This window comes from Lactuca virosa, chromosome 7 (genome assembly GCF_052849685.1).
Source record: "Lactuca virosa cultivar CGN04683 chromosome 7, Lactuca_virosa_CGN04683_v6, whole genome shotgun sequence".
In the NCBI taxonomy this organism is placed as follows: Eukaryota; Viridiplantae; Streptophyta; class Magnoliopsida; order Asterales; family Asteraceae; genus Lactuca; species Lactuca virosa.
In genome coordinates this window covers 99222926-99246365 of record NC_136432.1, presented here as the reverse complement: position 1 = coordinate 99246365, position 23440 = coordinate 99222926, and positions in this window count along the sequence as shown.

The following is a 23440-nucleotide window of genomic DNA, read 5'->3' as shown; positions in this document are numbered from 1 at the left end:
TTAATGTTTATCATAGTATCGTTGGAGCGTGTGTGGTTAACCGGCACATCGATTGAGGGGTAAATATTAAGGGTACCAAGTATATTTGTATGGTTACTTCACACCTTGTTTTGTGATCATCGGCATCCCAGTCACAAAACCTGAAGGGCACACTCGAGATTGAAACATGCCATTGAAAAGTTCAATGAATCTCAAAAGAATCTAGGAGTTTCAAAACCAATTAAAACCTAATAATACAATTCGTTTATCTTGATGGAAATTGGTGAATCGTCATTCACCTACCTTCAAATATTTTATAGCTTGGATTACGGCATCCCTCTTCCAAGTTATAAAATAGTTTGTTGGGTCCTAGCCTTAATATATCATATTGGGTGTTATATTAAGGACTTAAAACAACTTTACGTGAATTTCTCCCATTGTTGATGTCTGGTTTAGACATCAATGATCTTCCCAAACCAAGCTTTCCTAATGAATATGACTTCTCGAGTTTGGCTCATGGAAGTCATACTTCTCTTCCTCCACCTCCTCCAATTATTCTCCCTAACCCACAAGTTCAAGGTCACTCAAGCCCTAATGGCAATCAAGGTCTATGTGTGATCACATCTTAGAGATGAAGTCACATATTGACAAGCCGGGAGAGTTGGGTGTCAAAGTCTTGAGAAAGTTGGATGTTCAATCACTTTCTAAGTCACATAGTGAGTTCCTTTGGGACTACTATGAAACAGACTATGACATGAACCTTAATGATCATATCTATTTGCTTGGTGCTGCTGAATCAGCAATAATTTGGAACGATAGTAAAGCAAATTTGATTAGAAGATCAACTTCCCAAAAACTTTATGGACAGTGACAATGGTGACACTGGAAATCCAGAAAAAGCATTTTCTTCCCAATGGAAAGGGATTGGCCATAGTTAAACCGGTTGACCAAATGGTAAAGAGAAAGGCTAAGTCTGAGATAGTCCCATTACCAAAGGGTCCATATGTTTATTTTGCCAAAGGAAGGGGCGTTGATTGCAAAGCTACCAAATTTACCTAAGGATGTTAAAGTCAATAAGTTTGACTCTACATCAGGTAGAGCCCATTATCTAACTCTGTTAAGTTCTATTTTGAGATCCTCATTACATCATGTGACTGGGTCACATGTTGATGTTTTAAGAATCAAAGAATAGAGAGAAATCTTAAAGGAAGTATATGCTGATTCTGATCGCGAAGGTGGATTTCGATCGCATCAGAATTTTGAGCAGTTGCTTAAGAAATTATGATATATTGCTAAGGAATAGATAACAACAATTTTCCATGTGGATTGTAAGGATAAGTTTTTCCGCAAAGTTTTAAAATAAAAGAAAATTGTTTAACTTTATTTATTTGAAGTATCCTTACAATGGCATTTGTGGAAAATTGTTGCTTATATGATTCCACTGACAACAATATTGGAAAATGGATTTGATTCTTTCATTTGTGGTAGTGTCTAAATTTACCAAATCAGGAAAGTTCCTCATCGCCCAAGTTTCAATTGGACTGAAACTTGGAATCATGCAAGTTGAATAGTATGATGAATGAGAACTTTCAAGCATTGGAAAATCAAGACTAATTACTTGTTCACATGGATGTGTGAGTCAAGTAAAGGACTAAAGGGATCGAGTACACATTCTTGTGCACTGGTCATGTCCACCACAAAGCTCGTTAAGACTATTTGATTTACTAAAGTTTAGTAAATATGGTTATACTTACAAGTTTAAGTATAATTCTGAAATATTGGAAAAGTCTCAATGTATGGCAGAACGAATGGGAAGAATCAAATTAGGCAGAAAGATAAAAGTTTCTCAAATCTGAAAAGATGGGAGAGTACTTTAGTATCATGTTTGTGATCATCTTAATAATTTAGAAATCATATCACAATTAGTCCTCTAAAGGTCATCTTAGTGCATTCTTATGACTAAAAAGAGGAGTCATGAATTGTTGAAATGGTTAGATCAGGAAGATGAGTCATACTTCGTTCCAAAACAATTCTTAGAGTCATACTCCAAGATTGTAACTTGAGTGACATATCTTAAAGAAAGGTTTAAAACACTTGTCAAATGTAAGAGTAAAAGTGTCCTACTCTTGTACATTTGAAATTGGTAAGTTGTGATGTTTTGGATAAAACAAAGACCAACTAAGGCCAATTGTGTGAAGTGTTTGTCTTGATAAAGAATCCGCACTATCTCTTGAATATTTGGCAAGATAGTCTTATATGTCAAGAGGATAGTGGGAGTCTTAAAGATCCTAAAAAGAATTTCAAGAACTAATCAAGAATAAAACCTGAGGTTCTTCACTAGCACACGACTTGAGGTTTATAACCTATCGTGTTGACATATTCTGTGCCCATTCCAGTTAAAGTTGGCTTTGCATAGGAGTTCTGAAAGTTCTCAATTGGTTGCATAACAACTTGGAAGCACTGGCAGGCCCTGTACTGCCAGGTGGCAAGAAGTTAAGATTGCATAAGTTCAGTCCATATGAGTTTGGATTTGTCATTATCCTTGTCTTGTGACTATGGTTTTGACGATTCACATGGATAAGAACACATACACCATAAAATCTAAGGGTCATAAGGTTTCTCTCCGATTCATGAAAATGATGGTGAGGAAACACTTCCACCAAGTAGATTTGAAGCAGATGGCAAAAGGTCTAAACAATTGAGACTATGATTACGGCATCCCTTTTTATAGTTCTGAAATTGTTTAGACACACATGCATGCTATCTAAGGAAAGGTGTATGATTTTGATAAAGTTTTATCAAAGCATCTCGTATCAGAAATCTGAACTTTGGTAAGAAAGTCAATAAAGTATTGATTTCTAGAAGTCCAGCTGATTTCTGAGTACATGTCAAAGCTAGTGGGAGCATAAGTGTTATGCTAATAATCATCATGTTAGTGGGAGCATGATAATTATTGTTAGTGTTGCAAGTTAGCAATGTTAATTATAGAAAACAAAAGTTTCAATTCGTGAGGCTGCAGGGATTGAAACAGTTGTTTTGCTATAATTAAGGGAGAGGATATACTTCATTTCAGTTCTAAAGGCTTAGATTGAGACCTTAATCATCTTTAGTCAAGAATATATATATGAATTTCATGTTGGATTGGTTCAACTTAAGGAAATTCTATATATTGCGTTCTCAAAATTCGATTATGATTATGGCATCCCTCTTCATAGTCAAATTTTGAAAACATGGCAAATAAAAATATTGTAGCAAAAGACTGGTCTAGAATCATGTCTTTATGTGAGACATCATGAATCGTGTACCATTTGCTTTGGGTACAGGATCGATTGCATGTGCTATAATATTTTTCATTTCTAAATTTTTCCAAATGCCCAGAGGCATTAAGAAGGGAAAAGGTCTAGAATTGGATATGACTAAAATGATTAAGCAATTGTCGAGGACAATCTAAGGTTTACCAAAGATTGGTTGCTCAGGGACAATTGGAAGTATAGTGCTAATTTTGGAAGGACCATATTGACATATTCTGAAAAGAGGCATCTCTTATTCAGAAGTGATAGTCAAAATGAGAATATGGAGTTGTCTCCATAGGTGGAAGTTATCTGTGTAAGATTAGAAAACTTAATGCAAGAAGCATGTCCAAAGCAATGTACTTTGAATATGAGACTTAGTTTCCATGGAGTTGATCTCCATTGGAATACCTTATAATGACTGTTGACAAGTCTTTGTGACTTTGTACATATTCATTACAGGAGGGTCAGTGCATATAAGTTTAAAATCTAAACAGATTTCGATAAATGATAGGAATTTGAAATTCTCACATTTTTCGATAAGGATTTGGGAGTGTGAAATTAGAATCATTGAAATTATGTTCAATTGGTTTATTTCACAAAGTAAGGATCATAGACAAACATAGAGTGCATACTTGGTGTATGGCAAAGCTATTGTTTAAGAAAAACATAGTGTACATGCTTGGAGCATGGGACAACTAGTGTTTTTAATTCAAGTATAAAGTTGATAAAACCGAAACAATGAATAATGAGTAATCAGTATGGTGATAAATAAAAGTGTTTATTTATATTCATAGGGTTTGATACCATATTTGATTCATTTATTCTTGTGTTTCACTTTGCATGTTTTGACTTCCAGAAAAACTAAGTCGCTCTTCCTGAATGATTAAGTTATTCAAACCATCCACAGTCGGTCATATGTTGGAAGTAGATATGAATCAAGACTCTCATGGGTTGGTTTGTAGAGGTCCAAGTTGGTGGACAAAGTGGTGCTACAACACTCATGAGTGCTCATAAGTTCTGAGTATTGGATTCAACCCGCGCTCATTTGAATCACTTCATGGATTTTATCACGAGTGATCATGAGACGATAATATCTTATATTCTTCAAACCTAGAGATATGAGTTGTTACTATGACTTGGTTATACATTGATTGCACGAAAACGCATTTGGTAACTCGAAGTTATAAAACGTGCCTTTGTGTATGATTCAACAAGTAGTAGAACAAGCCATATGAGTCGAAGTTTATCCATTCCTTTTACCTTCGGGATAAAAGCGATATCTGTGGGCCCCTCGATGATTTAGCGATGACACATGTGAGTGCTTGGCCAAGCCAGGACTGATTTGATTTGTTCAATCAGTCAGTCATCATAAATCGAAAATCGGGAAACAACAAATGGACAGAGAGAATGATTATAATCCATGTCTCAGTCCATATGATATCTAGAATGGAGGAATATATGATCCCTTATCTAATGGACAAGTCATTGACAAGGTCAGAGTTCGACAGCGGCTTTAAGAGCTACGATTGCCAGTTAGGTTTTGAAGTCATACTCAATAATAGTTTTAGACTTATCCAAGTGGGAGACTGTTGGATTAATATCTAAGTCCATAACTATATTTGGTATGTACTTGACCCGACCCGGCATGGTCCATTTGGGTTGCACTTCACCGGCACAATTTATATGGATAGTCTTTTGAGAATAGTATATTTATGATTTATATTAATATATTATAAGTTCTAATATATTAATATGGAATCATATTATTTAATTAGTATTGATCAAGAATTAATTTAGAATTAATTAAGTGATCAAAAAGAACTAATTAAATATGGACTCTTATATATATGGAATGGGCCAAGTTCATTTAGGTTGGGCTAAGCTTTCATGGATGGTCCATGGAGCTTTTAACCCATGGATCCTATGTAAATGAAAGGTCGTGGGTATTAGGGTTTACATGGATGTAATCCTAATCCTCCATAATATATAAAGGGGTCCTTGGCTCACAAAATTGACACAAGTGTGTGAAAATAAGAGTGGGCCGATTTTAGTGTGCATACATATTCTCTCAAGTTCTTCCAAGGTGTTTTGGTGATTTGTGATTCCATTTGAGGCTTCCACACTATTGGGGCTAAGCTCTTAAAGCTTGAAGACATCAAGCTACATCAAAAGGTATGTCATCTAACTAGAACTTTGTAGTATAGGTGCTTCATAATATGCTAGTTAGGATGAAACCTTGGAATAGTTAATATTTGCATGTATAATAGAGAAAACATAGATCCAAGGTTTATAGGGTTGCATGTACACCATAGGAGTGTTAGAATGCTCAAAACCCAACAAAATGAACCCAGGAAACTTGTAGTATGTGAGATCCCTCGAGTTATGATGAGTATACTGATGTTTTTATGGTGTATTTTCAGTATGGTGACGCTACGCACTAGGCCAGTTGGCACTTCAGGTACTGGTGAGGGATCAGGCTCGGGCTCTGGAGTCGGGCATATGGATGAGCAAACGAGGGAGTTTATTTCGTCTGAGATCAAGTGCAACATTTTAGAGCAGACTCCTGTGATCTTTGGTTCGGTCAAGGAGGTTATTTTGTAGCTTCTGGATGAGAAGCTAAGCGCTTTCCGCACTGAGGTGGCAGCCATGATGGGGTCGCGCACACTGACTTTCCGGGAGTTCAGGGCTTGTGGAGCTCCCGACTATCATGGGGCTTGGGACCCCATTGCTAGTAGCAGATGGTTGGCTGACGTCGCCAACGCATTCCGTACGACTTGCATCCTGTCTTCTGAAGGATAGGGCACGATATTGGTGGGAGGAGGTCGGACGAGCCATTGGGAATGATACGATTTTAGATGCTATGGCATGGGGTGATTTTTCGGCCAGGTTCAGGGCTGAGTTTGCACCTGTGATTGAGGTACAATAGCTAGCGAGGGAGTTCCAGGATCTTGAGAAGACGACAGAGACTATGGCGGAGATCACCGCCAATTTTAGGGAGAGGACCCTTCTCGTCTCGCAGTACGTGGCAGACGAGGAGATGAAGAAGGCCCGATATCATGAAATGTTGTAGAGTGATATCCGCCAGTTTGTGAACCGCTGCAGCTGCAAGACGCTGGAGGACATGATTGCTAGGGCTCGAGAGAGGGAGTTGGATTTGGAGATGGAGAGGAATAGGAAACCAGATGGGGTTCAGACAGGAAGTTCGGGCAAGAAGCCTAAGGTGTCAGATCACAGATCGAGGAGCCAACAGGGCCACAGCCGGTGTGACAAGTGCGGCAAGATGCACGAGGGGGCGTGCAGGGCGGGGAGTTCAGGCTGATTCAAGTGCGGCCAAACTGGGAACATGAGCAGGGATTGTACAGCTACCACCACCACCACAGCGGTTTCAGATCTGAATTGCTTCCAGTGCCATCAGAGGGGCCACAAGAAGGCCCAGTGTCCGAGTCTTGCAGCAGCAGGACAGGTGGCGGCACCTGCTCCTGCCACGTTGAGGATTACAGATGGCCGTCAAGGCCGGGCAGAGGCGCCTACGGAGGGGAGCAGTGCTTTCCAGCTTACTGCAGAGGGCGAGGCGTTACCTTCAGCAGGGTTACGCAGGTTATGTGGTTTATGTGATGGATACCCGGGATAAGGGTAAGGCGACAGTGGATGATGTACCGGTCGTGCGAGAGTACTCTGATGTATTCCCGGAGGATTTGCCTGGGATACCTCCGGAGAGGCAGGTTGAGTTCAGGATCGACTTAGTCCCTGGTGCGGCTCCGATAGCCAAGGCACCATATCGGTTGGTTCCTCTCGAGATGCAGGAGTTGTCTACGCAGCTGCAAGAGCTACTGGACAAGGGATTTATCAGGCCGAGTAGTTCACCATGGGGATTACCGATTCTTTTTGTGAAGAAGAAGGATGGTTCGCATCAGATGTGCATAGACTATCGGGAGCTGAATAAGGTAACGATGAAGAACCGTTACCCCCTCCCAACGATTGATGATTTGTTTGACTAGCTACAAGGTGCATCTTGGTTCTCCAAGATTGATATGCGATCGGGTTATCGCCAGATGCGATTCAGGGACGAGGATGTCCAGAAGATAGCTTTTAGGACTCGCTATGGCCAATATGAGTTCGTGGTGATGCCGTTTGGGCTTACCAATGCTCCAGCCGCGTTCATGGACCTCATGAACCGAGTGTGCAGACCGATGCTGGATCAGTCTGTGATTTTTTTCATTGATGATATCTTGGTCTATTCCAAGACTCAGGAGCAGCATGAGGAGCACCTGAGGGAGGTGTTGGGGACACTGAGGAGGGAGATACTTTTTGCAAAGTTCTTTAAGTGTGAGTTCTGGTTGCGCGAGGTGCAGTTTCTGGGGCACCTTGTCAACCAGAAAGGTATTCTGGTTGATCCGGCCAAGATAGAGGTCATGATGCAGCGGGAGGTTCCGAGGTCTCCAACTGAGATTCGGGGTTTTCTTGGCCTAGTGGGTTATTACACGAGATTCATCCAGGATTTCTCCAAGATTGTTGTTTCGTTGACCCGACTGACCAAGAAGTCAATGACATTCTGCTGGGGGCCTGAGCCGCAGGAAGCTTTCGAGGCACTCAGACAGCGGTTATGTGAGGCACCGATTTTGACGCTGCCCGAGGGAGTTGATGACTTCGTAGTTTATTGTGAAGCGTCGATTATGGGCATGGGTGCAGTTTTGATGCAGAAGGGACATGTGATAGCTTATGCATCGAGGCAGTTGAAGCATCACAAGGCTAACTATCCGACACATGATTTAGAGTTGGGAACGTTTGTTTTCGCCCTCAAGATTTGGCGGCATTACCTCTACGGAGTCCGTTGTACCATTTACACGGACAACAAGAGTTTGAGGTACCTCATGGATCAGCTGAATCTGAAGATGAGGCGGCATCGGTGGTTAGATGTGGTAAAGGATTATGACTGTGAGATCCTTTACCACCCGGGCAAGGCCAATGTGGTGGCCGACGCCCTGAGCCGCAAGGCGGTGGCGGATCTGATTAGAGATATATGTTTGAGGATGAAAGTGATTACTCCACTGCTGGAGCAGATTATAGAGGCGCAGGTTGAGGGCATCAAGGAAGAGCGCCAGAAGTATGAGCGGATTGTAGGCCAGGTGGCCTCGTTTGATTATGACAGCATAGGGTTGTTGACCCTGCACGAGAGGGTATGGGTTCCATACTAGGGCGGAGTACGACCGGTTCTGATGGATGAGGCCCATAAGTCGAGGTTCTCCATCCATCCTGGGGCGACAAAGATGTACCGAGATCTTCACCCTGATTACTGGTGGCCCTGTATGAAGCGGGACATTGCTTGGTACGTGGAGCGGTGTTTGACCTGCAGGAAGGTCAAGGATGAACACTAGAGACCACATGGAAAGATGCAACCGCTAGACATTCCCGTGTGGAAATGGGAGGATATCACCATGGATTTCATTACCAAGCTTCCCAGGACCGCACGTGGAGTAGATTCGATATGGGTCATCATGGATCGGTTGACCAAGATCGCTCAATTTATCCCGATCCAGGAGAGCATATCGGCCGAGAAGCTGGCCGAGATATATGTACGTGAGATAGTGGCACGACATGGAGTGCCTGTCTCGGTGGTGTCAGATCGAGATGTCCGTTTCACTTCCAGATTTTGGAAGCGGTTTCACGAGGAGATGGGTAATCGTCTCCACTTCAGCACTGCCGTCCACCCTCAGACGGACGGACAGAGCGACAGGACAATACAGACTCCCGAGGACATGCTACGAGCATGTGTTTTGGATTTCGGTGGCTGTTGGGATACGTATCTTCCATTAGCGGAATTTTCGTATAACAATAGTTTCCACGCGAGACCGACCTACCTTTGAGATGCTCTACGGGAGGAAGTGTAGGACCCCAATCTGTTGGGGTGAGGTTGGTCAGAGATTCATGGGGAGTACTGAGGTAGTACTCAAGACTACAGAGCCGATCCAGCAGGTCCGGAGCAGGCACCAGACTGCTCAAAGTCGGCAGAAGAGCTATGCCGACAAGCAGCATTCATATTTAGAGTTTCAGGTGGGCGATATGGTGCTCCTGAAGGTATTACCTTGGAAAGGTGTCATCCGGTTCTGGAAACGGGGCAAGCTGGGCCCCAGGTACATTGGTCCCTTCAGGTTTACAACCCGGGTGGGCAAGGTGGCTTATCTATTAGATCTACCGGCAGAGCTCAGTCAGATCCACAACACTTTCCATGTTTCCTAGTTGCGGAAGTGCTTAGTGGATGATTCAACGATAGTGCATTTGGAGGATATTCAGGTTGACGATAGCCTGAACTACATCGAGAGACCGATGGCGATCCTGGATCACAAGACAAAAACCTTGAGGAACAAGGTTGTTCAGTTAGTGAAGGTGCAGTGGCAGTAGCGCAAGGGTTCAGAGTGGACATGGGAGCCTGAGGAGGAGATGAAGGAGCACTACCCAGAGTTGTTTTCAGATGCAGCAGACTTCAAGGACGAAGTCTAAGACAAGTGGGGGAGAATTGTAATGCATGGTTCCTGGTATGCATTTAACTTATTTATTTATTCATTTTAAGAGAGGGACTCGACTAGTTGGTGGCCCTAGCTTGTCGAGTAGAAGGCAGATTATGTGTGGGGTTTAAGCTATCTACTCGACGAGTCAAGAGCCCTCGAATCGGCGAGTAGATCGGAAAGAATGAAACCCTAATTTCGGGGTTTTGCACCCTATTTAAGCTCCTTAACCCCCACCCCTTAGCCTCATTTACAACCTCCTTGTCCCAAACCCTAATCCACTAAACCCTAGAGCATCTTGTGAGTGTGTGAGCCATTTGTAAGCAATATTTTGTGTTCTTGAAACTTGAAGAAGAAGAAGGAGTTAGAAGGCTCAAGAGGAAGAGAGTAGATCCAGAAACTACACTTCTTTGCTACATTTTCTGGTAATCAAGTTTCTATCTTGACCTCTAGTTCCTTAGATCTCTTCCTTCCCTTTTTATGAAGGTTTTGGCCTAAGAATGATAACCTTTGAAGAATGGACGACCCAAGTGGATAATCTTCCAGATTTATGACCCAGAGGGGATGTTATGACATAAAGGTGAAAACTTTACGCCATTGGAGCCCCCATGCAACCCATAGAGTATCAAATTGTCTTTTTTAGGCCAAAAGGCCATACATGTGGGGAAAATGTGGGAACTTTACGTGCCTAAGTAGTGTTAGGGGTTTAGATCTGAACTTGTAAGCTTTAGTTTGGTGTATGGAGGGCTTAAGGACCAAGTTCTAGGTCCCAAGGAATTACGGTTTGAATTGAACCCTTTAAGAAGCGGTATTAAGGGGTAAAGTCAGAAACTTTACCCTTAAAAGGACATTTTCAGGGTTTATGTGAGGTATGAAGCTTGGATCTGAAGTGTTGGGGCTTAATCCATTAAGATAGCCCAAACAGACAGGAGAACTCGGCGAGTCCAGTAAGGGACTCGACGATTTGAAGCTAGGTTGTCCCGATTGTATGTCAGGTAGACCTCGACGAGTCTGTGAAAGGACTCGACGATTTGACTCGGTTGACCACGAGTCTGAGTAGTACAAGAACTCGCCGACTTGGGAGAAAACTCGACGAGTTGGGTTGACTAGGATGTGACCTTGACTTTGACTTTGACCAGGACGTTGACTTTGACCAGGGGTAAAATGGTCATTTTACCCTAAGAAGAGTTAGCAGATTTTTGATTAAGTGTTGTTGTGAAATTGATAGCTGTGGAGTCATTGGAGCAGCCGTCAGATATTCCTCACACGAGATTTCACAGCTAGCATGCGAGGTGATTTTCCTCCCGTAGGAATAGGTCTAAGGCGTGAAGGTCAACCCGTATAGCTAGTAGTAGTACCGGCCTATGGTCCAATGTCGGGCGGGGCCCGATGTAGGTTTATATGCTTTTCTGGATTTCGATCTGATGCCAGGGCGGTCCCGAGGAATGTTTGTATGCTTGACGTCTTTGTGATTATTGCATGTGTTGTATTGTATGTTTCCGGACTTCGGTCCGATGCCAGGGCGGTCCCGAGGAATGTTAGTATGTTACCGGATTACGGTCCAATGTCGGGCAGGGCCCGAGGTATGTATAAGTGTTAATGTTATGTGCTTAGGTTTATGTGTATTATTGATTATGCTCTTATGTGTTCCGAGATTTGCTCGATGCCGGGCGGGGCCCGATGCCGAATAGGGTTCGATGTCGGGCGGGGCTCGATGTCGGGAAAGTCGATGCCCAGCTTGACTCGATGTAGCAGGGGTGGGGCCCAAGATATGTTATGTGATATGTGTATGGTATGTGGTAGTTTGGGAGACTCACTAAGCTTCGTGCTTACAGTTTTCAGTTTTGGTTTCAGGTACTTCCGCTAGCAAGGGGAAGAGCTCGAGATGACTACATGGCACACACCATTGTTTTTAGCTTGGGAGGATTTACCCTGATTTATGATATGTGGTTTTGATACATTGACAGATTTGATCATGTTTTGAGATACATGACTTGTGGTTTTATTATGATATGGATGGATTATGGTTTTTCATAAATTATTTAAAAGAAATTTTAGGTCTATAATTTTTGGGATGTTACACTCGCCCCTTCACCGGGCCCCGCCCGAAATCAGACAAAGTCCGGCATCAGGCCCCGCCTGGCATCAGGCCCGGCTCGGTATACAGATCTGTTGTTTTTCAGGCCCCGCCTGTCTCTAGGCCTCGCCCGCTATACTCATACAAACTATATCATATAATCATACTAACACATAAAGAAACATACACAATACTATATGCTCCAGTCCTAAGGCCTCGCTTATCTTGGGCCCCGCCCCTGCTCGGCTAATGATGAGATATGGAACCCCGCCCATACTCAGCTAGTGATGAGATACGGGCCCCCGCTCCACACTCACCTCCCTTCCAGGCACATACAAGTATCACAAAGACAACAAGTATAACTATACATATAAAAATTCCTCGGGCACTGTCTGACATAGGACCTTAGTCCAGAATCATACATATAAACATTCCTTGAGCCCCGCCCAACATTATATCTTATTCCGAAAACACATATCATAGATACGGGTCGGCATTGGTGCCTTCGACCCGTTCCTACAGGAGGAAACTCACCTCGCAAAGATGAATCTCACGGATAATCCCCTGGCATCTCGCTGGTAAATCCCCGAACTGTTGATCCTTCGGCTCCTCGAGCTGCTAGTCATCATATAAAATAATTAAGTTCAGGATTCTTATAACTTAACCATAAGTCCTCACTGGGGTAAAAGACCATTCTACCCCGCACATACCCTTGTCCAAACTTCATAACCCTCCAGGGTCATCCTTGGTCAAAGTCAAAGTCAAGGTCAAGGTCAACATCCAAGTCAACGTCAAAGTCAACGCTCCCAGTTGGCTTGACTCATCGAGTTTATCCTTCAACTCATCGAGTTCCCGTGAATCATAGGTCTGTGAAGTCACGATCCAACTCGTCGAGTTCTTCCCTTTTAACTGAATCGGGATTCCTTGACCCAACTCGTCGAGTTCCTCTATGAGCTCTTCGAGTTCTTCATTCTGTTAGCCTTTCTCAATGCATTCAGCCCTTATTCTTTAGATCTACACTCTATACTCCGAATCCAGACTGTAAATGCTTCTAAAAGGGTAAAGTTTCCAACTTTACCCGTTAGTACCTTTCCTAAATGGATTAAGCTCTAACCCTAACCCAAAAGGCCAAGGTCTTAATCCAACCATCACCAAAACTACAAGATGAACCATGGAATCATAGATTTGGACTATAGGGACAAGAAGATCACGTAAAGCTTCAAGCTTTATCCACATGCATGTCCCTTTGGAGCTAGAAAGGCCAAAATAGAGGCTTAGAGGTTGCATGGGGCTTCCATGGCCATAAAGTTGGCACCTTTATGCCATGAGAGCCCCTCTAGACACTAGATCTGAATTGTTCTTCACTTGGGACGTCCAAATCCCAAGAGTCATATCATTTGGACCAAAAACCACATAAAAGTGATAAGAAGGACATCTACTCAACTACTTGTCAAGTTTGAGACTTGATTACCAGAAAGTGACGAAAATGGAGTGAGGTTTCTGGATCTAGCAACTCCTCCTTGTTCCTTCAAGCTTTCCTTCCTTCCAAGAACTTCAAGCTCCCACAAGAACACTCAAAATAGCTCACATTAGCATTAGGGCTTCGAGATCTAGGGTTTGGACAATGGAGGCTGGAAATGTGGCCAAACCCTAAGTCATAAATTGTTTAAATAGGGTGCAAAATCTCGGATCTAGGGTTTTCCCAAACCCCGTCCAACTCGTCGAGTTGGTCCTCTCCAAATCGTCGAGTTTGTCTTCCAAAAACACGCGTCACAACATTCCTAATCGTCGATTTCTTTCTCTTGAACTCGACGAGTAGCCTTCTTGATTGGAGGTTTTCTTTCCTTAATTGTCCTTCTGGTTTCCGGGTGTTACAGTTTTGGCAAGCTTCTTGGTAGGGACAAGATTGAGGATATGGGCGGCTGTCTCTAAGGAATACCCCCATAAAGAAATGGGAAGAGAAGATCGACTCATCATGGAACAAACCATGTCTAACAAGGTCCGATTGCGACTCTCAGCCACACCATTAAGTTGTGGTGTCCTAGGAGGAGTCAATTATGAAACTATTCCACATTCCTTGAGATAGTTGTGGAACTCAATACTAAGATACTCTCTGCCTCTATCAGATCTGAGCATCTTTATCTTCCTGCCTAATCTATTATCGACTTCATAGTTAAACTCTTTGAACTTTTCAAAGGTTTTTGATTTATGTTTGATTAAGTAGATATAACCATATCTTATATAATCATCTGTGATGTCACATAAAATTGAATAGCATCCCTTATGGTGGATCTGATGGGTCCACACACATATGTGTTTATGAGATCCAACAAACCTTCACCTCTTTCACAACATCCAGTGAAAGGTGATTTTGTCATCTTGCCCAAAAGACAAGATCCAGTGAAAGGTGATTTTGTCATATTGTATATATGTATTGTTGAGGTAATTCTAAAATGTGTATTAACGTTTGATTATTCATATTTTCATTAAATGTTACTATTCTATTATAAATTTATGTATCTCCATTTTTGTAGTAAATTCTAATTTTAGTTTTAACCTGTGAGTATTCATTTATTCATTGCTGAATAATGATATAAGGCTGTGGACACTAAATTCATTGCAAAATAATAACATAAAAGTAGTGCTTTTACGTTTTTATACTATTTACAGTTTTTATTTGACCTATCCCCATATATATATATATATATATATATATATATATATATATATATATATATATATATATATATATATATATATATATATATATGAGAAAGATCAATTGAGAACACCAAAAATGTTGAGAATGCGATGACAGATATAGACCTTCTATTAATTAAGATCTAAAGCTAATTTCAATGTTCCATTTATATAACTTCTAAAATGCATGAGATGAAATTGTAAATATTTAATACACTAAAAGGGTATTTTAGTCATCAAAGTTTAAACTATTTTTATCAGGTTCCTGTAATCTCTCTATCCCTACGTTTCCTTCTTCTCTCTCTAATTCAAACATTTAAACCCTAATTTATATGAGTCGTCACCACCGTTCACTACAAATACCATCGTCTAACCCTTCACTGCATCTACAAATCCCGCAACTCAATTTCAAAACCTGCAAGTTGATTTCTAATTAGTTTCCTGCAACTCGATCTCCAATCGGTCTCCTGCAACTCGATTTTAGTTCATCGGTTTTCTTTGGAGATTGTAGACCTACAAATCGATTTCAATTTAAAAGGTATGGTCTCAATTTTTCTTAAATGTTGCTGTGAAGATAAAGCCTAATGATGGAGGCTATGTCGATGGTGGTTTCCAAGTGATGAAGGGTGAATGTTGTCGGCATGTCATGATGATAGCGGCGGGTACGATTAGGGCTTCCTTTATCTTTCATTTGTTCATCATCAATTATGCACAAATATTAGACAGAGGGCACGCAGAATCAGAGAGATGCGAGAGAAAGTTTTGAGCTGACTATGAGGGTTATGAGAATTCTTCTAGATTTCATGTTCTCGGATTCAAGCAGGCTAAATTTTGTATTCTGGTAAGTCTTTTAATCCTTCAATTTTCATCCACAAATAGTATTGTGTTGCTTTTGATTTCTCGATGATCTTGGCCACATTAAAACGACCTCTAGGTTTAGTGAAGTTTATAATTTTTAGTTTGTAGGAATACATCATTTTAACTAAAAAAAATTAATCATTTAAGAATAAAATTGTTATATATTAATATGTATAATGATTATACTTTCACAACTTTTCTCCTCTAAAATGATAATCATTTCTGAATACAAGTGTTATTTGTTAATGAATAGAATGTCACTAACAGTTGATTCTCACTAAGTGGTATTTATTAGCTAAAGTGAATATGTTTTTATCAAGGTTTTTACCTAATTTTTTATGCTTTAGCTAAATCACACTCTTTTTTTTGACTAAATTTATGAGTATTAGTGTTATTTATTAGTGGAGATGCATACATAATATTATAGTATGTGAGTATTAGTGTTATTTATTTGTTTTTTAACCATGGGTCGATTGATTTTCTAGACCTGCAAACCACGGGCTAATTGATTCAACAAGGAACACTCACGAAGATTGATTTCCGTGTTCTTTGTTTTATTCTCAACCATCTATAAGTCTATAAGAAATTGAATGGTTGGAGGCCTCATTGACGAGAAGTGAAGTCGATGATTACGTATGGTTGCCAGAAATTGATTTAGTTCACTCATTTCTTCATGAGTCCTTTTCCTCCATGAGCGCTAGCCTTCAATTTAATTTAATGATGGCCTAAAATGTTGTTGTAGTTTGCATAATCTATGGTATCTTTGATATGTTTAGCATTGTTTTTATTATGTAATTGTTTGCTTTCTCATAATAATTGGTATTACAATTGATGATTTTAATTGGTAAATATGTTTTATTCTATTTCGTAACTTTTTCGACCTACAATTGTCTCACATGATGCTGCCAACATGATGTAAACAAGTGAAAAAAAGAGATTATGATAGTGCATAGGTGTGTGCACAAAGCAGGAGGAACAAAGAACACCGATATAGATAAAGACAAGGAAGACCATATACATCTGCGACATAAAAAAATTCATAAATATATCAATTTATTGCATTTTTTTATTCTTCTTTGCAACCATTTTTTTCCATTTGTTATTCTTGCCAACCTATTTTATATTTGTAAATATAAATATATGATTCATTTTTTATTTTAGTTGTATGAATATAGTTCGATATTAGTCAAAAGAAATCAATTATATATATAAAGTTGTTTAATCATTTATGAATATAATTGTAATAATATAACGTATAATCATTTATGAATATAAACGTATAAATATATGAATACAATCTTGATTTATTCATTTATGAATATAAAAGTGGTTGATAAAATAAAGTTAGAAAATTTGCTAATTATTCTTTTATGAATATAAAAATGGTTGATAAAATAAAATCACAAAATTTACTAAATTGATAATTTTCCGTCTTTGGTATATATATTTTTTATTAATAGAATGTGTTTTTATTAATATAGAATAAATAGTATGAATCGTATAAATTAAAAATTTTTGATTTTTTAATTTTTAGAGAAAATATGATAAAAATATTTTTTATCTTTAATTAAGATAAAAAAAGAAGTCAACGACTTCTTTTATTAGGTAAGTGTGAATTCGAAATTTGGTATCTCTAAATTTTTGGAAAGTGTCGTTTAATTGTATTTTGCTATAATTAAACTAAAATACATAATTACTTATATGCCCTTGTATAATGATTGGTTCAGAATTGTTCTCGCGTTCTCTACCTTTTAGCGTCTGTACGTCTTCACTTTATTTATTGTATTCATTTCAACCATCCCTTATATATATATATATATATATATATATATATATATATATATATATATATATATATATATATATATATATATATATAAGGGATGGTTGAAATGAATACAATAAATAAAGTGAAGACGTACAGACGCTACTTTTTGTTATTATTCTCCTATGAATTTTGTATATGTATAGTATTGTTGTAATTCTAATGTGAATATTAGATGCATGTAGTTTTCTAACGGTAAAAGATATTCAAATGAGGTGTGTTGTAAAGTCATTCTTATGTGCCCATGCCAAATTCTGTTAGGGAGACCATAACATTTTGATAGACATACAAAACATGATAGGTTTCGTAAGACCTACAGTTTTTGAAAGGATGGGGTGAAAATCATGTTGGTTCCACCGGATACACGTGCGGTTCAAGAAAAAAGACTACGTTGTTTCTAAAACATGCTAACTTTGAGGTAGTAGCGAAGAGTAGACCCTTTATGTTTGCTTTGGTGGTAGAAGAAGATAATGAATCGGGAGAGAAAATTTTGGCTGGAATTCAACCTTTGGTTAGGGAATTTATGATAATTGTCCTGGAGAGATCTCACATGGATTTCCATTGATAAGTGGTAGCCAACATTGTATTGAATTTGTTAGGGGTCTTCCATTCCAAACCAGGCTGTCTATCGGATGAACCCGAAAGAGTATAAAGAACATGAACGATGAACTTCAGAATTATTAGAGAATGGTTTAATTCGAGAAAGCATGATTCTGTGTGATGTTCTCGCTTTTTTGGTTCCAAATCATGGTGGGGAGTATTGTATGTGTATCATTGTCGAGCTGTTAACAAGATAACGATCAAATATCAGTTTCCTATACCTCATTTGGATGATTTGTTAGACCAATTGTATGGCACGATGGTATTCTCAAAGATCGATGAGAGAAGTGGATACCACCAGATTCGAATAAGGTCGGGCGATGAGTGGAAGACGAATTTCAAGACTCATGATAGGTTATATGAGTGCATGGTTATGCAATTTGGATTACCTAATGCACCAAGCACATCAATGCACCTCATGAACCAGGTTTTTATGTCATTTATTGGGTGATTTTTAGTAGTTTACTTTCATGATATTTTAATTTTAGCAAAACTATCGAGGAACAGCTATTACATCTTCCACAAGTTTTCTCAGTTTCGCTTGAGCTAAAGTTATACACTAATGGTAAGAAATGTCATTTTATGGTTCATGTAAGTCACTTTCTTGGGTTATGTGATTTCGTGAGAAGGAATCAAGATGGAAGAGCTAAAGATTCATGTTATCCTTAATTGGCCTACTCTAAAGACTTTGCATGAAATTTGATGCTTCCATGGTTTAACATCTTTCTACGGATATTTCATTTGGAACTTTAGTAGCATTATTGCATCTATTATCGAGTGTATCAAGGGTGGTGGTTTGTATGCACTCCCAAATCATGATATGTATTTTATGTTTTGAAAACCACGGTAACCCAAGCAACCGTTTTAGCATTACCAACTTTTATTGACATTTTTCAGGTTGAATGTGATGCATCTGGTGTTGGAATCAGTGGAGTTCTTAGTAAAAATTAGCGGCGGATTGCTTTCTTTAATGAGAAGTTGGACAATGCGAGAAGAAAGTAGTCCACATACGTCAAAGAATTTTATGCTATAGTTCAATTTTGGATACTTGACATCATAAATTACTACCAAATGAGTTTGTATTGTTTTCTGAGCAAACAAATAAAACCTACAAGGATCTTCAAACCTAAATAATAAGAAAAACTATAAGAGGGATCAAGAACACTAACCTTTAGCAAAACCAATTTTCTTGAACAACCTTTGATGAAGATCTCAAAATACTCCAAGCCAAGGAACATAGTAACCAAAGTAGATTACCTCTAATGGTTCATACCCAATAAGTCAAAATTATTGATTAAACCTTTGAAAAATAGAGATCGACTAATGTAACATCCTGTTTCGAGAAAGTTACTATTTCGGGATTATGGACAATAAATGGATCAGGTAAAGGTCTTGAGATTCATAGAAATAGGGTTTAGACCCTATTGTATGTTGATAATATTGATTATGAGATCCAAGCCGTTGGTTTGTGTTTTGTAGCCAAAGGGTAAAATGGGAAAAGTGATGTTTCAGACTTATTTCATGAAATAAGGATTTTGGTTTGGTATATTTGACGTCAAAAGTAATTAGGTAGGATTGTGAGGCTCTTCAATACATTTCCTTGCATATAAAGAACGCTGAAAACGGATTTGAAACGAAGAAGTTATGGTTGTTTGAAGTTGAAGTGGAAAATGGGTACTTTTGATTATGCATGACGTAATTTAAAGTTACGCAGGATGTAACGAGGGTTTAATGAATTATGCATGGCGTAATTTATAATAAGCAGTTCGTAATCTAGGTAGACCAAAACCCTAAATCTTTGGTTTTTAACCCTATTTAAGGGCTCTAACTTATGAGATACCTTCTCATTACCAGCCTCCATCACCTAAGAGCATTCCTTGAGAAACCCTAGCCTCCTCTCACTTGTTTTTCAGACGTGGCATCATTTATGAGCTTATTTCTCCATTGGAAGGTTGAATCTTAAAGAGCAAGGTGGTGGAAAAGTGTGTAGAAAAAGAGTTCGGGTGTAGATCCAACAAGATTACATCATTCTTGGACCATTGTGAGTAAAAAGCTTCTAACTTGCTCATTGGTTTCATAGATCTAGTCATTTGTCAAATTTGCCACTTTTTGGTCATTTTAGTGCAAATATTTTAGATCATGAATGTTTGTGACCTTCTTATGGATAAAGTTGGAAAGTTTATCCATCTAGACATCATATTGATTTAGATATGAAGGTTGGATACTTAGACTTAATGGATTAAGTTGAGAAAGATGCATTTTTGGTCCCTTTGAGACTTAAAGACTAGATCTTGGTTGTTTGGACCATCCTAAGGGATAAAGTTAGAAACTTTATCCATTATAGAGCTACTAGGAACCAGGTTTGAGAATTGGATGGTTAACTTTTTGTATCAAGCACTTAATGGGAAGTTTGGTTTCAACGTGAGTATGCAAGGCATACCTTTGGGTACGCAGCATGTAGCTCGGCGTTGTCCCGTAAAAGCCAAAAAATACTCTACGCAAGGTATAGATCTGGAGTATGCAGGGTGTACTCAGTTTGATGTTGACTTTTAACTTTTGACCGTTGACTTTTACCAAGTTTGACTTTAGGTCATTTTGGGTAATTTGAATAGTAGATTGAGATTTGGTCCCTGTTTATTGTTTAGGTGACCTTTAGAGGTAATTTTTGGAGCATTGATCAGTTCAGCTATCTTTCAGACTGTGAGGTGAGTTTTCCTCACTATACTCGTGGGTCGAAGGCACTAATGTCAGCCCACTAGGTTGTGTTATGTATCCTGGTATATAGGATGTTGTTATGATTTAGTGAACTGTTAGATTGGTAGATCTGTATAATTACCTGTATTTTTTGGTTATATGTTATGTTTATCTGATGTACATTTCAACATGTTATGGTTTGTTGGGTTGAGGCGGTCATGCTTTGTGCTGAAGGCCAAGACACCCAAGGGCGGTCCGGATAGGTTGTAGCCATTATGAGGCGGTCTAGTCATGCCGAAAACCCAGAGAGAGGTCCAAATAGGTTGAAGGACTTTTGAGGCGGTCCAGTCAGGCTAAAGGATCATGCTTGGCTTACAGTTTTATTTTATGGTTTTAGGTACTTCAAAGGACAGGGGCAAGGCGGAGGTTTAATTGTGCATATCATCTTGGATTTTATTGACTTATGATTTTGGGATACTCTGGTTCATGATATTGGTTTCGGAAACTATGTTATTGTATAACTAATGGATGTTGTAATGGTTTTAAAAATGAAATTTTTTTTTTCATGATTTTTAGGATGTTACAACTAAGAAATTAATAGCTTCTGGATGCTTGGAAAGAAAGTTGATTTAAATTGGCAACTTGATAAAGATAAGAATAAATAATCCAATTTATCTAAATTCGAATCTCCTTCCCAATATAGAATGGGACGAAAATCACAAGGCTTATCCCTTGATGATTTTCGTCCCATATCATATGGGATCCAAAACCTTCCATTATTCTTAACATTCTAATATTATTTGGATGATTGGATCATTGAGGGCAATCCAAAAGGACCTTTTTATTAGTGGAAAGTCTTACCAATTAGTTATGAGATTGGACACTATTCCAACATTAAGTTACTCAACCCTCCACATGTGGTAGTAATTTTGGAAGTAAGTAGTGATTTATGACTACCATGGAGTATTCGTATATTGTTCATGGTGATGAACATAACATGGAGATGCAACTAATACGTATGAGTACTTAAATGGATATTTTATGTATTGGAGTAACCCTCACTTAGAGATCACTTAACAAAGTCTGTCATGAGTAATTCCAAGATGATAATATTCTACATTCTTTAAATAAAGATATATGAGATTTTGTTATGCAATTTGTTATCTCTTGGTTTTCTCCAATGTTGTCCACAACCGGAAGCCATAAAGGGAATGTACAAATATGACATGAGGAACACACAAAATCTATATAGTCAAAGTTTATTTGGTCCTTCTACCGTAACAATGGAAGATTTTATCTCTGGGCCATTCGATGATTTAGGTGTTGTTTGGTTTTTCTGAGGCAAAATGTCTGCAGTCTACGAACCACATCTGTAGACCTCTGCAGTAGAAGATGTGGACCAAACGTCTGCAGTCTGAAAAAAGAAGACTGTTTGTATTTTTAACATCTGCAGGCTACTAAAATAAACTGAAATCTAAATAAACTGATTTTTTTAAACTTCAAAGTGTTTTTTTTAATATTTTTATGACTTTGTTATAAATAATTAACAAATCTATATCAACTTTTATGCATTATTGTATAAAAAGTAAAAATAAAAATAAAAATGGTATGAATTAACGTATATATTTGATAAAAATCAACAATTTTGGTTGCAAAGTTATAACTAAACATTATAATTAAGGATCAAAGAATTTGATATATAAATGGATGGAAATAAACTTCGATTTTTTCAATTAAATCCATTAAAAACGTAGCATAAATATTTTCTCGAGAAATTGGTGATAATGTATTAAATAATGTTTTACAAAATTTAGAAAAAAAATATAAGAATATATTATGATTTTTTTTTCGTATTTATATAAACAACTTCAACGACTATTATTATAATAAATCTTTATTTATAAATTTGTCAAAAATATCATGTTTGTATCGTCGAACGTTTTTTTTTTAAGTTTTGTAATTTTTTTTTTCAAATTGTTTATCATTAATAAAGTTGAAAAAATATAAATTAAAAAAAAACTTAAAAAACTATAGATATATATGTTTTTTTAGGGTAGAAGATGTCTGAAGATGTTAGAAGACTCTGGTCCACATATGTGCCAAGAAGAGGGCGCGCAGACATTTTTTGGTCTGCAGTCTTCAAAAAAACAAACAGTCTGCGAAGGCTAATTCTGCGCGTGGTCTGCGCGGCGCAGACAGAAGAGGCCAGACAGATCTGCAGACATAAAACAAACACCACCTTAGTGTTGACATAAAATGCATGGTCGTACTAAGATTACATTGATAATTGATCAATAGTGTAGTATGTTGCGGTAAACACAAGTCACTACCGAGAAGTATAATCTTGAACGTTTGAGATTGATATGTCTCCACGTCTCACATTCATGTGGATGATAAATAGTAAAAAAGTATTTGATCACTTGTCTAAGGGTTTTGTCACTATGAGTACGATAACGTTCATTGGATGGTATACTCTTTATTGATAAATACTGGACCAAATAGTGTTTAGTGACTTGTGCAATTGGGAGACTGTTGGAGTTGGTGCCCACAGTCATGATGGTTAATTACTTAGTGACCAAGTAAGTGTCATATTAGGATTCCAAACCCTAACATTCGACTTCGCTCTCAACCATCCTCTCAATCATGAATCTCCTTACAGATCGCAACCCAACTTTCTAAATCAAGGCATGATTGTCGATCAAAAGGATAAATCGTCTAGGCTTTGGTGTTGATTATCGAAGGATCTTTCAAGTGGTTTCTTTGTTGCTTCTTCAGTTCAACTACGAAAGGGTAGTTACTGTAAGAACCTGAAATTTAGAGAAAGTTGACTTTTAGTCAAATATCGACCAAAATGGCCATATGGTCAATTATAAGAAAAAGATGAGAACATGAAGTTGTGACTTCAATAAAA